Genomic DNA, 15,094 nt, shown 5'->3' with positions numbered 1-15,094 from the left:
ATATTAAAGAGGTGTGTGAACTTGCAAGTACGATGTCAAGGACTGTAATTTGCTCTGGCCCCCTTCCTGTTCGCAGGAGTGATGAGATAGTTAGTAGATTGTGTTCGCTTAACGGTTGGCTGTCTAGGTGGTGTCCGCTTAATAATATAGAATTCATAGACATTTGGAAAAGTTTTTGGGGCAAACCTGACCTGTTGAAAAGAGATGGTATTCATCCCTCCTGGGATGGTGCTGCTCTTCTCTCTAGTAATATGGCTCATAGTCTTAGAGCTCAAACATGACAATCTGGGGCTCAGGTCAGGAAGCAGACAGACTGGCTAAACCGACCGTCTGCTAGCGGCCTCACGTCACCAAGGTCAGATAAATCCTATCACATAGAGCCTCTTTCACCTAGCTATCATCATATAGAGACTGTGTCTGTTCCCCGAATTTGGAAATCCAAAAAAACGTTTAAACCCATCTAAGGTTAAAAATTTAATTGATGTTCAACAAATAAAAAACAGCTATATTACAGATGAGCAAATGCTAAAGCTTGGGTTGCTGAATATTCGATCGCTTACTTCAAAAGCACTCGTTGTTAACGATATGATTTCAGATAATAACCTAGATTTGCTGTGTTTGACAGAAACCTGGCTAAAACCAAACGATTACATTACTTTAAATGAATCAACCCCGCAAGATTACTGTTATAAACATGAGCCTCGTCCGAAACGCAAAGGGGGTGGTGTTGCTGTAATTTATAGTAATAGTTTGAAAACCACTAAGAAATCAAGTTTTAAATATAATTCTTTTGAAGCATTGGTGCTTAATGTAAAAATATATAGTGTAAACGATAAATCACGTTTGAGATTTGTGTTGGCTACTGTATACAGGCCACCAGGGCACCATACAGACTTTATCAAAGAATTTGCGGACTTTCTATCAGAATTAATATTGACTGCAGATAAAGTACTAATTGTTGGTGATTTTAATATACACATCGATAATGAAAAAGATGCATTGGGATTGGCATTTAAAGACATTGTAAATTCAATTGGAGTTAGACAACACGTGTCAGGACCTACTCATCGTCGTAATCATACTCTAGATCTAATATTATCACACGGAATAGATGTTGATGCCGTTGAAATTCTGCAGCAGAGCGATGACATCTCAGATCATTACCTAGTCTTGTGTAATTTGCATTTAGCCAAGGCTGCAAAGCCGACTCCGTGTTTCAAATATGTGAGACCTATCACTTCTGCTACTAAAGATTGCTTTATTAATAATCTTCCTAATCAGTTTCATCATCTCAGCATCTCAGATAGCTTAGAAGAAATGAAAGCTTTAGCATAAAGTTCTGCCGGGAAGACTTAATTGTTACGTCACTTTACCTTTCATCTATCCAATCACATTATCACACTCGTGGTATAAAAGATCGGTACTTACTCATGTTTGAGTTCGCAGATGCTGACGCTCCAATTCACCACCATCCTCCCCACCACCTCCAAGTCTAATTCTTCCCTCCATCCTCCCCATCACCACCACCAGGATGGTCCCTTCCATACTTCACGGGGGTCGGCTGCGCCTCTGCCTTCATCTTCAGGCAGGATATGCAGAGTCCGGACCCTCAGATTGCGAGCTACGGACGGGGCCTATGCCAAAGTACTTTATTGCTTGCTGGGTTGTTAATAAATGGATAATTGTCACAGTATTTATTCTCCCGAGTCTTTCTGGTAGAACTAGATATTACAACAGAAACGTTTAACTCTCTCTTTTCCAGCACTTTAGACACAGTTGCTCCGTTGCGCTTAAAGAAGATTAAAGAAAATAGTCCAACGCCGTGGTACAACGAGCACACTCAGGCACTTAAGAGAGCAGCCAGAAAAATGGAGCGCAACTGGAAGAAAACAAAACTAGAGGTATTTCGCATTTCATGGAAGGAGAGCTCTATTGCTTACAGAGAGGCTTTAAAAGCTGCTAGATCTGCTTATTTTTCAACCCTATTAGAAGAAAATAAACATAATCCTAGGTATTTATTTGAAACGGTGGCTAAACTAACGAAAAATAAAGCTTCAAGCCCAGAAGTTTCCAAGCAACACAGCAGTAATGACTTTATGAACTTCTTCAATTATAAGATTGATAATATCAGGGACAAAATTATAACTATGCAACCGTCTACTACAGTATCGCATCAGGCAGTGCATTGTAGTCTCCCTGAGGAAAAAATTGATTCATTCGTTGCTATAGGAGAGGAAGAATTTACTAAACTCATTAAATCATCTAAATCTACAACATGTATGTTAGACCCTATACCGACTAAGCTACTGAAAGAAATACTTCCAGAGGTCATAGATCCTCTTCTTAATATCATTAATTCATCTTTGTCTCTAGGATACGTACCAAAAAACTTTAAGCTGGCTATGATTAAACCGCTTGTTAAAAAAACGCAACTTGATCCTACAGAATTATTCTATTACAGGCCGATCTCGAATCTACCTTTTCTGTCAAAGATATTAGAAAAGGCAGTATCCTCACAACTGTGTTCCTTTCTTGAAAGAAATGATATCTGCGAGGATTTCCAGTCCGGATTTAGACCGTACCATAGTACCGAGACAGCTCTCGTTAGAGTCACAAATGATTTGCTCTTATCATCCGATCGTGGTTGTATCTCTCTATTAGTGTTACTCGATCTTAGTGCTGCATTTGACACCATTGACCACAACGTTCTTTTAAATAGATTAGAACATTATGTTGGCATTACGGGAATTGCACTAGCATGGTTTAAATCATACTTATCTGACCGTCATCAGTTTGTAGCAGTAAATGATGAGATGACTTATCAATCACAAGTTCAGTATGGCGTACCACAAGGCTCAGTACTAGGACCGCTGCTGTTCACTCTGTACATGCTACCATTAGGAGATATCATTAGGAAACATGGCATTAGCTTTCACTGTTATGCCGATGATACTCAGCTCTATATTTCTTCAAAACCTAACGAAACTTATCAATTCACAAAATTAACGGAATGCATAGCGGATATAAAAAATTGGATGACTTGTAATTTCCTACTTCTAAATTCTGAAAAAACAGAGTTTCTAATTATTGGACAAAAAACTTCCTCACGTAATAATCTAGAATACTGTCTAACACTCGATGGCTGCTCTGTTAAGTCTTCGTCGTCGGTTAGGAACCTGGGTGTGCTCTTTGATACCAATCTTTCATTTGAAAGTCACGTGTCTAGTATCTGTAAAACTGCATTTTTTCATCTTAAAAATATATCTAAATTACGCCATATGCTCTCATTGACAAATGCGGAACAATTAGTTCATGCGTTCATGACCTCAAGGTTAGATTATTGTAATGCTCTACTGGGTGGTTGCCCTGCACGCTTAATAAACAAACTACAGCTGGTTCAAAACGCAGCAGCTCGAGTTCTTACCAGAACCAGGAAGTATGACCATATTAGCCCGGTTCTGTCAAAACTGCACTGGCTCCCTATTAAACATCGCATCAATTTTAAAATATTGCTGATCACTTACAAAGTACTAAATGGTTTAGCTCCGCAGTACTTGAGCGAGCTCTTAACGCATTATAGTCCGTCACGTCTATTGCGATCTCAAAATTCCGGCCAGTTGATAATACCTAGAATATCAAAATCGACTGCTGGCGGTAGATCCTTTTCCTATTTAGCACCAAAACTCTGGAACAGTCTTCCTACCATTGTCCGGGAAGCAGACACACTCTGTCAGTTCAAAGCCAGATTAAAGACACATCTCTTTGACCTAGCTTTCACATAATACATTATAGACTTCTATAATTTAATGTTAGGCTGCATAGATTAGGTCAGCCGGAACCGGGAACACTTCCCAAAAATCCTGATGTACTCGTTACATCATGAGAAGAATGGCATCTACGCTAATTTTAGTGTCTGTGTTTATCCCGAGGTTTTCCTGTAGCCTGCCGGATCCAGGCCGTATCCAGATCTGACGAAGGACCTTCGCCTGGACCAATGACAACGCAGTGCTGAAGTGCCAACTAGTCTCTCCCTATGGAGGATCCCACTACCACTCTACAGATAAGGCGTTGTCGGGAAATTCGTTTCGCGTTCCTACCCCAAAGCAACAAAATAAAATAAAATTCTTTATCAAAATTTATAGGGAAAGACAAGTACTTTGTTTAGGCTTGGCTTGTAGGGAATTCCAAACCTGCGTATATTCAAACGCACATAACTATAGAACCCATTCTAAATGCTCATGTGAACGCCATCAGTGTTTCTCACAGGTTCACGTTTAAAGTCTGTGTAGAGGGAATGGTGTCGTCTTAGCGGCCCCTAATTTAATAACAAATGATCGTTGCGACGGAAGCGAATCAATCAAAACTAACTTTAGATGGAAATAACTTAACTCTGCTGTAAAGCCGAAACAATCTCTGTTACCTTAAATTATACGCTTATCTCTGTAAAGCTGCTTTGAAACAATCTACATTGTTAAAAGCGCTATATAAATGAAGATGACTTGACTTGACTTGACTTGACTAAAGTCACTGAAGAAAGACCATTGCATAAAATAAGCTCACATCTATCTTTATCAAGACAGTCTAAATCACATTGATTTGTGGGAGAAATAAGACGTTGAACAACTTAAACAAAATGGCCGACAGTATGCGCTCGTCACAGTTTTCCTTTGCGGAAAATATTTGTATATTAGAGGAAATACAATGCTGCTAAATCAACTTTATTGTACACATTTAACGATTACAACGACAATAGCAAAAAACACAAAGCTTGGACCACAATAACGGAAAGAGTGAACAGTGTCAACCCATCTGTCTCACGATCCGTCAAAGATGTTCAAAAACGGTTTAAAAATATGGTTCAAGAGGCAAAAAAGGAATTTTTAAAAAATTTTAAGCGAAAAAACCCAGCAACGGGGGGAGGACAATCTCCTAAATTGAAAAGGACAACGGAAATGATCATTGAAATATACAGAGACGAATCTCCGATGTTTTGGGGAATCCCCGGGGGGAGGGAGAGCGGAGTATCCGGGCGGACGTTACCCTCAGCGGGGGAAGATACACAGCCTCATACCGCTGTCACATCAACTCTGCTTGGACAGTCTCGTGAGTAATAATGTTTTGATGGTGATTGTCTTTGCTTCATTTTAAACACTGTAGGCTACTGCTGTTTTAGATTGAGTAACGCTTATTATCTTCTAGTTGACTAGTTCACTAATTTTTTTGTGTTCACATAGCCTGTGCCACACACACACACACACACACACACACACACACACACACACACACACACACACACACACAATAAATATACCCAGAAGTGAGCAAAACCTGACAAAATCTACAAAAACGAACGTTTGATGTCCATTTTAAAAACTGGTATAAAAATAAAGTTTTGTATTAAAATTGTATTAAGCTTTCTGTGATGGGTAGGTTTAGGGAGTGGGTTATATAGTTAATATAAAATGTTCAACTATCTGTATATAAAAAAACTAGAAGTCTATGCAGTGTCCCCGTTTACATAGCTAAGTAAATGTTTTGTGTGTGTTTTTGTCTAAAATGAATTAACTACACGAGGGTGAAGTAGCATGTAGTGCATTTTAGCAGAAAAAAAATGTACAACAAAAAATACCGTGCCTTTCCCTTTCTAATTTTGCTAATGTTGTTCTTGTTCTTTTTTAATTTATTTTTAAAGATGATGATTTGGACAGCACCAAATGGCACCTGTGGGAAGTGGCTCAGACACCGAGACACAGAAAGACACTCCAAGCAAGATAACCATGAACAATATACTTGAAAAACAATATAAAATATTAACAAACTAAACTAAAATTAGAAATACAAAAACTAGAATTAGAGAAAACTAAGCTAAAGTTAAAAAAATTTAAAGTTACAGCTACAAAAACTTGGACATGAACTATAGATCTCATCGACCATTGTCCAAAAACTAATTCATCTTCAGGCAGGAGATGTCGAATGTAACGGCCAGATCCATCTTCACCTCCTGCCTCAGTAATCTCCAAAGTGGGTTCTTCACAAATTTGGTCATCCTCCAAGTCTGGGAGTGCAAGATCTCTATTAAATGGAAAGTGATATTTACATTTACATTTACATTTAGTCATTTAGCAGACGCTTTTATCCAAAGCGACTTACAAATTAGGACTAAATAAGCGAGTCATCTAAAAGAGGCAAAAACAACAACAACGCAAGGAGTGCTCAAAATACGAAGTTCAGACATTATTCAGAGTAGCATAAGCCTGATAAGTGATGTTTCAAAGGGAAAGGAATTTTTTTTTTTTTTTTTTTTTTTTAAGAGGTTAAGTGCTCACGGAAGAGATGGGTTTTCAGCTGTCTTTTGAATGTTGTCAGGGATTCTGCTTTCCGGATGAGGGAGGGAAATATTTTACTCATTTAATTTAAAATCATTGGGGAATATGTAGCTAGGAGTTTTAATTACAGTTAAAAACATATTTATTACCTTGCCATGTTGTGCAAAACAATTACCCTTCAAATTGCACATGTTAAAATTGCGAATTGAAAATACGCCCAATAGTAACATGTAAAATTTGTGAAAACGCGCATTTATCGCAAAAAAGTTTTTGAAGAGAGTATTTTCGCAAAATGTTATGCCTACACCACTGTTTGAACGATTGACATAATGAGCATTTGACAGAAATAGCGGCCATCTTGAAAAAACGGCCGCCATGTTGAATTTTTGGGTGGCCAATGCCTTTTTCCCAAAAAGTGACCCTTAGAGAGTATCTGTGCCAAATTTCATGCTTTTATACCAATTTGAACGATTCTCTTGAAATATGCCATTAATCTGCTGCACTACTCGCATGAGGAGGTTTTTCAGGCAATTCGAAAAAGGAATATTTCGCAAATCTGCAATGGAAACAGTTTTTGCGCATTTACAGTCACCTGACGTAGAAGGCGCGGTGTGTTTGGACAGAAGATGAGACAGTTCTTGAAAAGAAAGAATGACAGAAATACTGGATTCTAAACTTCATGCCACAATCAAGAGCTTGAAGCAGAAGTGAGTGAGAAACACCCAGAAACACCTCATATGTGCCGCTCACAGTTTAAGGGTCTTTCCTTGCCATTAATGCTTGGATAGCACGCCTACGTAATAATAATGTCTAGTGCGGTACGTGACTGATATATATAAACTTACCAACGTCCGTTGCCATGATTTTTGGAATGACTTCTCGCGAGAGGAAAAAATTATGTTTTAGTCGCATAACATCGGTTAATGGAAACGCTGTCATTTCGCAATAGTTTTTTGACGATATTTAGAAAAAAATCGCAAAAGTTTTATGCAAATCTTTAATGGAAACGTGCCCAATGAAATCTTCGTTTCAGGACTGCAAAACACCTTTCAGTAACATTTCTTGTTTTGGCGTGGGCTGTGTTGTACCGAGTTTGAGGCACACTGACTGGGTTTAAGAAAGGTGTGAGTAGCCAGGGTTCTCTTACGAGAGGTTCTCTCGTATTGCGTAAGTTGCTTACGCATCGGGAAAGTCTTCTTTCTTCGAGATCTGAAGCCAAATATTATCCTTAATTTTGTACTCATTGTCAACGCAGTGCGGCAGCCGGCAGACCATGGCAGGCTGTATGAGCGTGCTCATTGGCTGCTTGGCGGCAACTGCTTAAGCCTATCAGTGAGCACTCTGAAACGTGGCCTCCAATGAGGGCGCTTCGCGCCCTCCACACCCTTCTAACCGTCAGAATGGGTGTGGCCAGCGTGTATATAACCAGTGCTCACAGGCTAAATATCTGTAAACCAGTGCTCACAGGCTCGCCCTGCGACACACACTATCTCTCACTGTTCTAAAAGAGCATGAGGCGTTTTTGTCAAAACGCCTCGTTTTTTTCCTGCGGCTCGTGCCCCGCTCAGCAACGGAGACCGCCACCTCTTCTGCGCTCTCTGCCTGGGCCGCGAGCACGCCGCCACCGCACTCTCTACGGGCGGCTGCCCCGAGTGCTAAGAACTTTCAATGTCGACCCTGCGGGCTCGACTTGAAATTTTCGACCAAGCTGTCGCTCCGCCTGTCCCTGCCGGACCGCGCAATAGGAAGCGCCGCTCGCAGTGACCACCGGAGACTGTTGTGACTGAGGAGCTCGCCAGAACCTCTCCCTCGAGCTTCTCTCTCGCTCTCTCCACCCCCCCTCCCGGCCGCTCAACCGCCGGCTCTCAGAGAAATCTCAAATGAGCATAATGTCCGGTTGCACGGCTCACGCCGTATGTGTTTCAAATGCAGTGAATGTGCCCACGTTTCCGTGTTCACCCCTGCACACAAGCACTATAAATCCCGTGTCTCTCACAGAGCCCACTCTCAAATGCCTGGTCGCGCGACTCGCGCTGTATGTGTTTCAAATGCAGTATATGTGCCCACTTATCTGTGTTCACCTCTGCACACAAGCACCATAAACCCCGTGTTTCTCACAGAGCCCGCTCGCATAAAGCAGGCAGAAGCCGCTCGAGCGTTAAAAGTAGGTCACGTGTCCACCCCGCTGTGCCCACACCTACTCACTGCCCGCTCTGTTACACAACCCCTCATGACCGGTCATGTTTTAAATACAGATGCTGTGCCCGCTCCCACGCGCTCACACATCCTCTCGAATACTTCGCCCCCGACGCCGCTTTCAAGCGTCGTGCCTCACACTATGTTCCCCGTCCAAAGCCACCGGGACGCCGCGCGCGCCCCTCCGTTTCGAGCTCTCGAGCCCGCGATCAGAGCCCGGAGGCCATTCTGCCCCTGGCTGCACACGCGAAAGCGTGGGAAGCTATTCCAGGCGCGTCAGAATGGGTGCTGAGCACAGTAAAACAGGGCTATACTCTGCAGTTCGCTCGCCGCCCTCCGCGCTTTCAAGCGCGTATCGAGACCAGAGTGAATGGGGAAGTAGCACATCTACTTCGAGCAGAAATAGCTACACTTCTGTGCAAAAGGGCTATAGAACCGGTTTCCCCTTCCATGAGCGAGTCGGGCTTTTACAGCCGTTATTTCCTCGTTGCCAAGAAGGACGGAGCTCTCAGACCGATTTTGGATCTGAGACGTTTGAACAAGGCTCTTATGAGAAGACCGTTCAAAATGCTCACAACCAGACAAATTCTCGCGCAAATTCGCCCGAGGAACTGGTTTATATCTCTCGATCTAAAAGACGTGTACTTTCAGATCCAGATAATACCCCGTCACAGGCCATTCTTGAGATTCGCCTTCGACGGTCAGGTATATCAGTACACCGTCCTGCCGTTCGGCCTGTCATTGGCACCCCGTACATTTACGAAGTGCATGGACACGGCTCTCGCTCCCTTGAGGGGTCGGGGAATGCGAATTCTGAACTACTTGGACGATTGGCTGATTCTAGCACAGTCAGAGGCCGAACTCATTGCCCACAGAACAGTGTTTCTAAGCCACTTGGACAGCCTGGGGCTTACGGTCAACTGGATCAAGAGCTCGCTAGTGCCCAGTCAATCAACCTCTTTTCTGGGTTTGGATCTGGACACTGTGGCAATGACGGCCCGCCTGTCGACACAGCGCGCGCGCTGCATTCGACGCCTGGCCGCGTCCTTCCGGCCGGGCAGCACCGCACCTCTCAAAATATTTCAGAGGTTGCTGGGTTGTATGGCCGGACAAATGGACGGACGCTTCCACCTCAGGTTGGGGCGCTCTTTTCGAGGGCAAACCGGTTTTTGGCCTGTGGTCAGACCAGGAAAAATGCCTCCACATAAACTGTTTGCTCCCATTCATACAGGATCACCATGTGCTAGTCCGCTCGGACAACATGTCCGTGGTATCCTATGTGAACCGACAGGGCGGTGTCAGATCCAGGAATCTGTGCAAGCTGACAGAACGCCTTCTCGTGTGGGCTTACCGCTCGCTGCGCTCGCTGAGAGCAGCGCACGTGCCGGGCCACCTGAATGTCGGTCCAGACAGACTGTCCAGGGACAACATTCCCCCGGGAGAAGTGCTCTTAAATTAATACAGCTGTAACTTCTACATCCTGTACCCAGGACTATTCCCTGGTCTCTTATTTCTTCACTCTTTTTTATGTTTTAATTTATATACGAGCATTATATTTCTTAAGAGTTTTTAATTTATCTATCTTGCCTTTAATTTCTTTTATATTTCTTCTGTCACAGCTTACGCTCTTTATTTAATATCTTCAAATTTGGATTTAAGAGTGTATTATCCTATACTTGCTCAAATAATTTTGGGTTTTTGTATTTTATACTTATCTTTAGTTTAATGCCCCTTCATTATTTTATCGGTAGTCTATTCTAGTTCTATTTTATTTTAGTCTATTCCTTTATTTATTTATTTATTTTATTTTCTCTTGCAAGATCTCGTAATTCTGCATATTTTACTAATTTCTTCTCTACAGAAAGAAATGTATTTTGGGGATTTTCCCAGCTTAAACAATTAACACTTTAACACACTCTAATATACATATTGGTATATTGGTTTTCTTATTCTTTGCTATAAATTAATAAGCAGTTAAATCTATCTATATAGATCAACCTCTCCTCATCTCTCCCTTCTAGGAGCTAAAAATAGCTTTTTTCACTCTAGAAATATTTATTCTGCCTCTTCACTACAATACAACGTATTGCCTTTTATTGTATAATTTATTTGTCTATCTTTCTGAATAAATTCAGGAATTATATTTCTCATATGATTCATGAGCCCCTTTCCTCTTTTTGTATCTTTCTAACACTCTCTGGGGTTTTTAGATCTGCTATCCGCTCTTTCATGGATTGCTTAATTCTTTTGTTTCCTACAGATACCCAATATCCTAAATTAACCATATCTGCCATTACTACACTTTGTTTATTTATTTATTTAATTTTAATCCAGCCCTGGTAAGCCAATTAACTTAAAGCCTTTTTTTCACGGTTTCAATATGCTCTTTTTCCTTCTTTATAACTAATATATCATCAATATAAACTTCCACAGGTAATTCTTTAATAGAAATACTGCTGAGGAATTTACATATCCCTTTGGTAATATGTATATTCTGATATACAGTACGTAATGTTGGTTATTTACAGTATAAGAAGTCTTTTCTTGACTAACCTAGCTCTGCTAATGGAATTGACCAAAAGCCATTAGCCAAATCCAATTTTAAGAGAAATTAACCTTCCCTCAATTGTTCAACCATATTACTAGCATTAATACCATAATGCCTATTTGACTTTATTACTCTAATTAGTGCTTTATAATTTGTTACTTGTAAAAGTCTCATCTTATTTTGGTGTTTATTGTACAGGACTTTTTGTTATTGCATAAGTAATTTCCTTAACTCCTTGCTCTAATAACTCTTGTATTGCCTTATTTACTTCTTTTGCATCCATTATACTAATTGGATATTATCGTGGTAGTTTATGTATTTCACTGAGTTTTTTATGAGCATATTCTTCACCAATTAGTTTTTACTCCAGAATCGTTTTTATATTTTAAGGAATTTCTCGTAAAACTCATAGTAATTCTTTTTTTTCTCCATTCTATAATTTTACTCCATATTTTATGTATATGCCATTTTGCCACTCCATTTTTATTCTTATTCAATATTTACTTTTAATCTCAAGACTTTCTTTAAGTCTCTTCCTCCATGTAAATTGTCTGCACTTTCTATAATTTTAATGCCGAATTCTTCTCCTACTTATTCACTTTCTATTCTTTCATTGAATAAAAATTTTCATCTGTAAATAGAATTAGCTCTGCTGTTGAGGACACCTGAGCAGCTTTGTCTAATATAAATTAAATTTATTTAACCTATTTAATTAACAAAACAGTTTTTATTTTTATTACACTCTTTGGTCACACCCGTTCCATTTTAACAGCCTAAATATTTTCAATGTATCCTATCCTTCTTTTTATCCATTTGTATAAATTATTATATAATTTATTCTGTTCAAGTCTTTTCATACTTGATTTTTGTATTTTACTCATCACCTATCTTCTTTGTTCTAGGGTTATCTCTTTCCATTTATCATTAGATATAACTTGTCTATTGTATACCATTTTTATTTTCATCCTCACAAATTCCTGTATTATTTTCTGCCAGGCTCTTGTATTCTATTCTTCTGTATTAATTCAAGTCATCTTTATTTATATAACATCTTGTGCTATCAGAGGATCTACTTTTTGTGTTGTTTCTATATTCATTTATTTGGAGGCTGCTTTTTCTTCACTATTCTCACATGCTGAGAGCTTAAATCATACTCAGCTATATTTTCCTCTATTTGTTTTTCAGTTACAGTATTCAAAATTGTTACTAATTTGTATCTATTTAATATTTCCTGAACTACTTCTCTTATTTATCTTACTTTATCTGTTATACGTATTTCATCCTCTTTGATAACCATACACTTAATAGTGTAATGTGGTCTTTAGATGCATTAACTAACATCTCCTCTCATTGCCTATATTTCACTTCTGTCCCTGGTAAACTTCTTATTTTGTCAATAGCTTCTTGCTTTTGTTATAGCTATATTGACTTAATCAGTGTTATATCTTCTACTCTTAAACAATTTAACAATCTGTATTAGCGTTGTGGTCTTCTCTTAAACATTTTAATTCTATCTGTTTTCTGACCGCATCTTTTAACTACAGCTTCAAAAACTTTTCTCCTACACATTTCTTTGGGTTGTTGAATTCCAGTTGTCTGACTGGATTCCTCTCCTATCAGAGGTCAAAGGTCCTCTTCTATCATCCTTCCTCTGCTTTGCGTCTATACTCTTTTAGTTCTCAGATATCTCTAAGTTTAAGAGCTTTATAGCTTGCGGACCTTTTTTATTGTTTCCAGCATTCTCTTTAGTCTCTTTATTTCAGATGTTTTAATGTTTTTATAACTCTTTACATTTCTCTCACTATTCTTCTGTTAAATTCAAAACTTAAAACATAATTATATCATATTATTCTGTTCTCCTGACTTTCACAATCCCTTTTCTTTAACTATTTTTTGAAGCCGGAGGTATTCGGCTGTTTCTCTTGCCCATAAGTCAAGTCTCTATCAGGATTTCCCCGTTTCTTATCAGCGCTTTTTTCACTGCTAGGATTTCTATTTAATCCCTTTAACGTATTCCTCAAATTGTTTAGTTATTCTTTTCAACTGCAATATACTGCAATATATTTTTTCATAGTTTTGTCATATTCCTAACTTTGTTTCAGTATTTTCACTTTCTGTATTATTTATTGATGAATACAATTCATAATTCTCCTGCTCTCCGTCTGAGCTATTCTCAGAAGTCCCTGGACCTGTGTCTGTCTCCCTGGAACTTAGAGACTGCTGTTACGGCAATCATTGCTGCTACTTCTATCTTATCATACATTTGTTTAAACTCCTCTTCATTTCTATTATTCAACATGTCTATGTTAAGAGATTCTTCTTCTGAATTCTCTATTATTCTTCCATTAATCACATTTGTTACTTAATTTCCAATCGGTCCTGTCTCTATTAAGGTTAAATTCATTATTATAACCTTTCCACTTATTTCCTTTTGAATTAAGGACAATATTATTATTTCAGCTTTTTACTCAAAGCATTTAGAAGTACACCATAGTGTTACAATCTGCCATCATAGCTTATGCTACTCAATTCCAAGTTATTCTTACTGGATTAGACTTTTAATCTCCCTTTTACATCTTTTATCTCTTTAACGCCTGTATTTCTAACATGTTAAAAACTGCACTGCAGTCCCAACAATTATCATTTGTTTATTTCTATTAAAAACAACCATTCTCTATATAGCCTTAACTTTAGATCATAACATTGTTATTTTTACTTTCAATAATTTGTAATTATTATTTTTTGTTCTTTCATTGATCATTAATTGTTCTCTTATTCTATCTCAGCTTGGAAAAGCTCTTTTTAGTATTTCCAAAATTAATTATTTCTTCCTCATATTTCTTAATTTTTTCCTCTTCTGCCTATTCACCTGGCATTCTGTCTAGTTTATTATCATATATTGTTATTGTTCTCTCTTCTGGACTTTCTGACAATATACTTTCAACTTCTGTATCATTACACTGTATACAGAACTGTCTCTGGCAGTCTCTATCTCGTGTGCCCACTGCATTACTGCTAAGGCTACTTCTGTCTCATAAAATGTTCCTATTTTCAAGTGGTCTCTGGATGAAAACCAACGCACTAATAGATCTGACTCTATTTCCATCGCCGATCTATTTGTTCTTAAAGCTTTCTTTTCCCACACAAATACACTAAGATCACTCCAAATGTATAGTTTTATGTGGGTCTGTGCTGTCGTGGCCATCCAGTGAAGCGTCCCCCACTGAACAGTTATACAGCTCACACCAAGTCCTTTTCTTCTTCAGACTTAGCTAATCTCTACAACTCATGCGTATCCAACCTTTCCTTTAGGTTGCTTTAATAATTCATTCTTGAATTATTTTCTCTATTAAGTTTTTTTTCTCTATTTAAACTTAACACTGTAGAGATAGTAGTGTTGTGCATGCACTTATAACCCTGACCAGGTTATTTTAATAATTCTACGGTGAATTATTATTTCCGTCTATAGGATTTTCTTCTCCTTTTTAGACCTATCTCATTCTTTTGAGATAATAACACTACTTTTTTTTCTATAACCCTTCCTTTGGGTTTCTTACAATAATTTGTTTTTAATTATTGTCTTTAGGATTTTTCCTTAATCCTACCTAAGCTCATCATGTAATTTACACGACAGTCTTAGTTTTTTGAGCAATTGGTCATCGGTCTTGGCCAGGGATCAACGATCAATCTGCCCCTTTCAAGTTGGGCGCCATGTTTTATGGTGCTTAATTTAACCCCTTGTTTGGGTCTTAAATATAGACACCTTCTACCTTATTTTGTTTATTCTCATGTTAGGTAAAGTCAGTCGAATTCGTTCTAAACAATAAGTATATAAATTTCCATACTTACAATTCAGTCGAAAGACTGCTCCGTGGTTTAGTTCAGCTCAATATTTGGTAAAACAGAGACTTAAGGCAGGCGAGCTTCTTAATTTAAATTATATGTATTTTTTATTAAATACAGGTTAAATAGTTTACATAAACAGTACTAATATATAAAATAAAAATAAAAGCAAATCCAAACC

This window comes from Squalius cephalus (assembly GCF_949319135.1).
Source record: "Squalius cephalus genome assembly, chromosome: 11".
Classification (NCBI taxonomy): Eukaryota; Metazoa; Chordata; class Actinopteri; order Cypriniformes; family Leuciscidae; genus Squalius; species Squalius cephalus.
The sequence above is the reverse complement of the archived record's forward strand: the minus strand, read 5'-3'. Positions refer to the sequence as shown.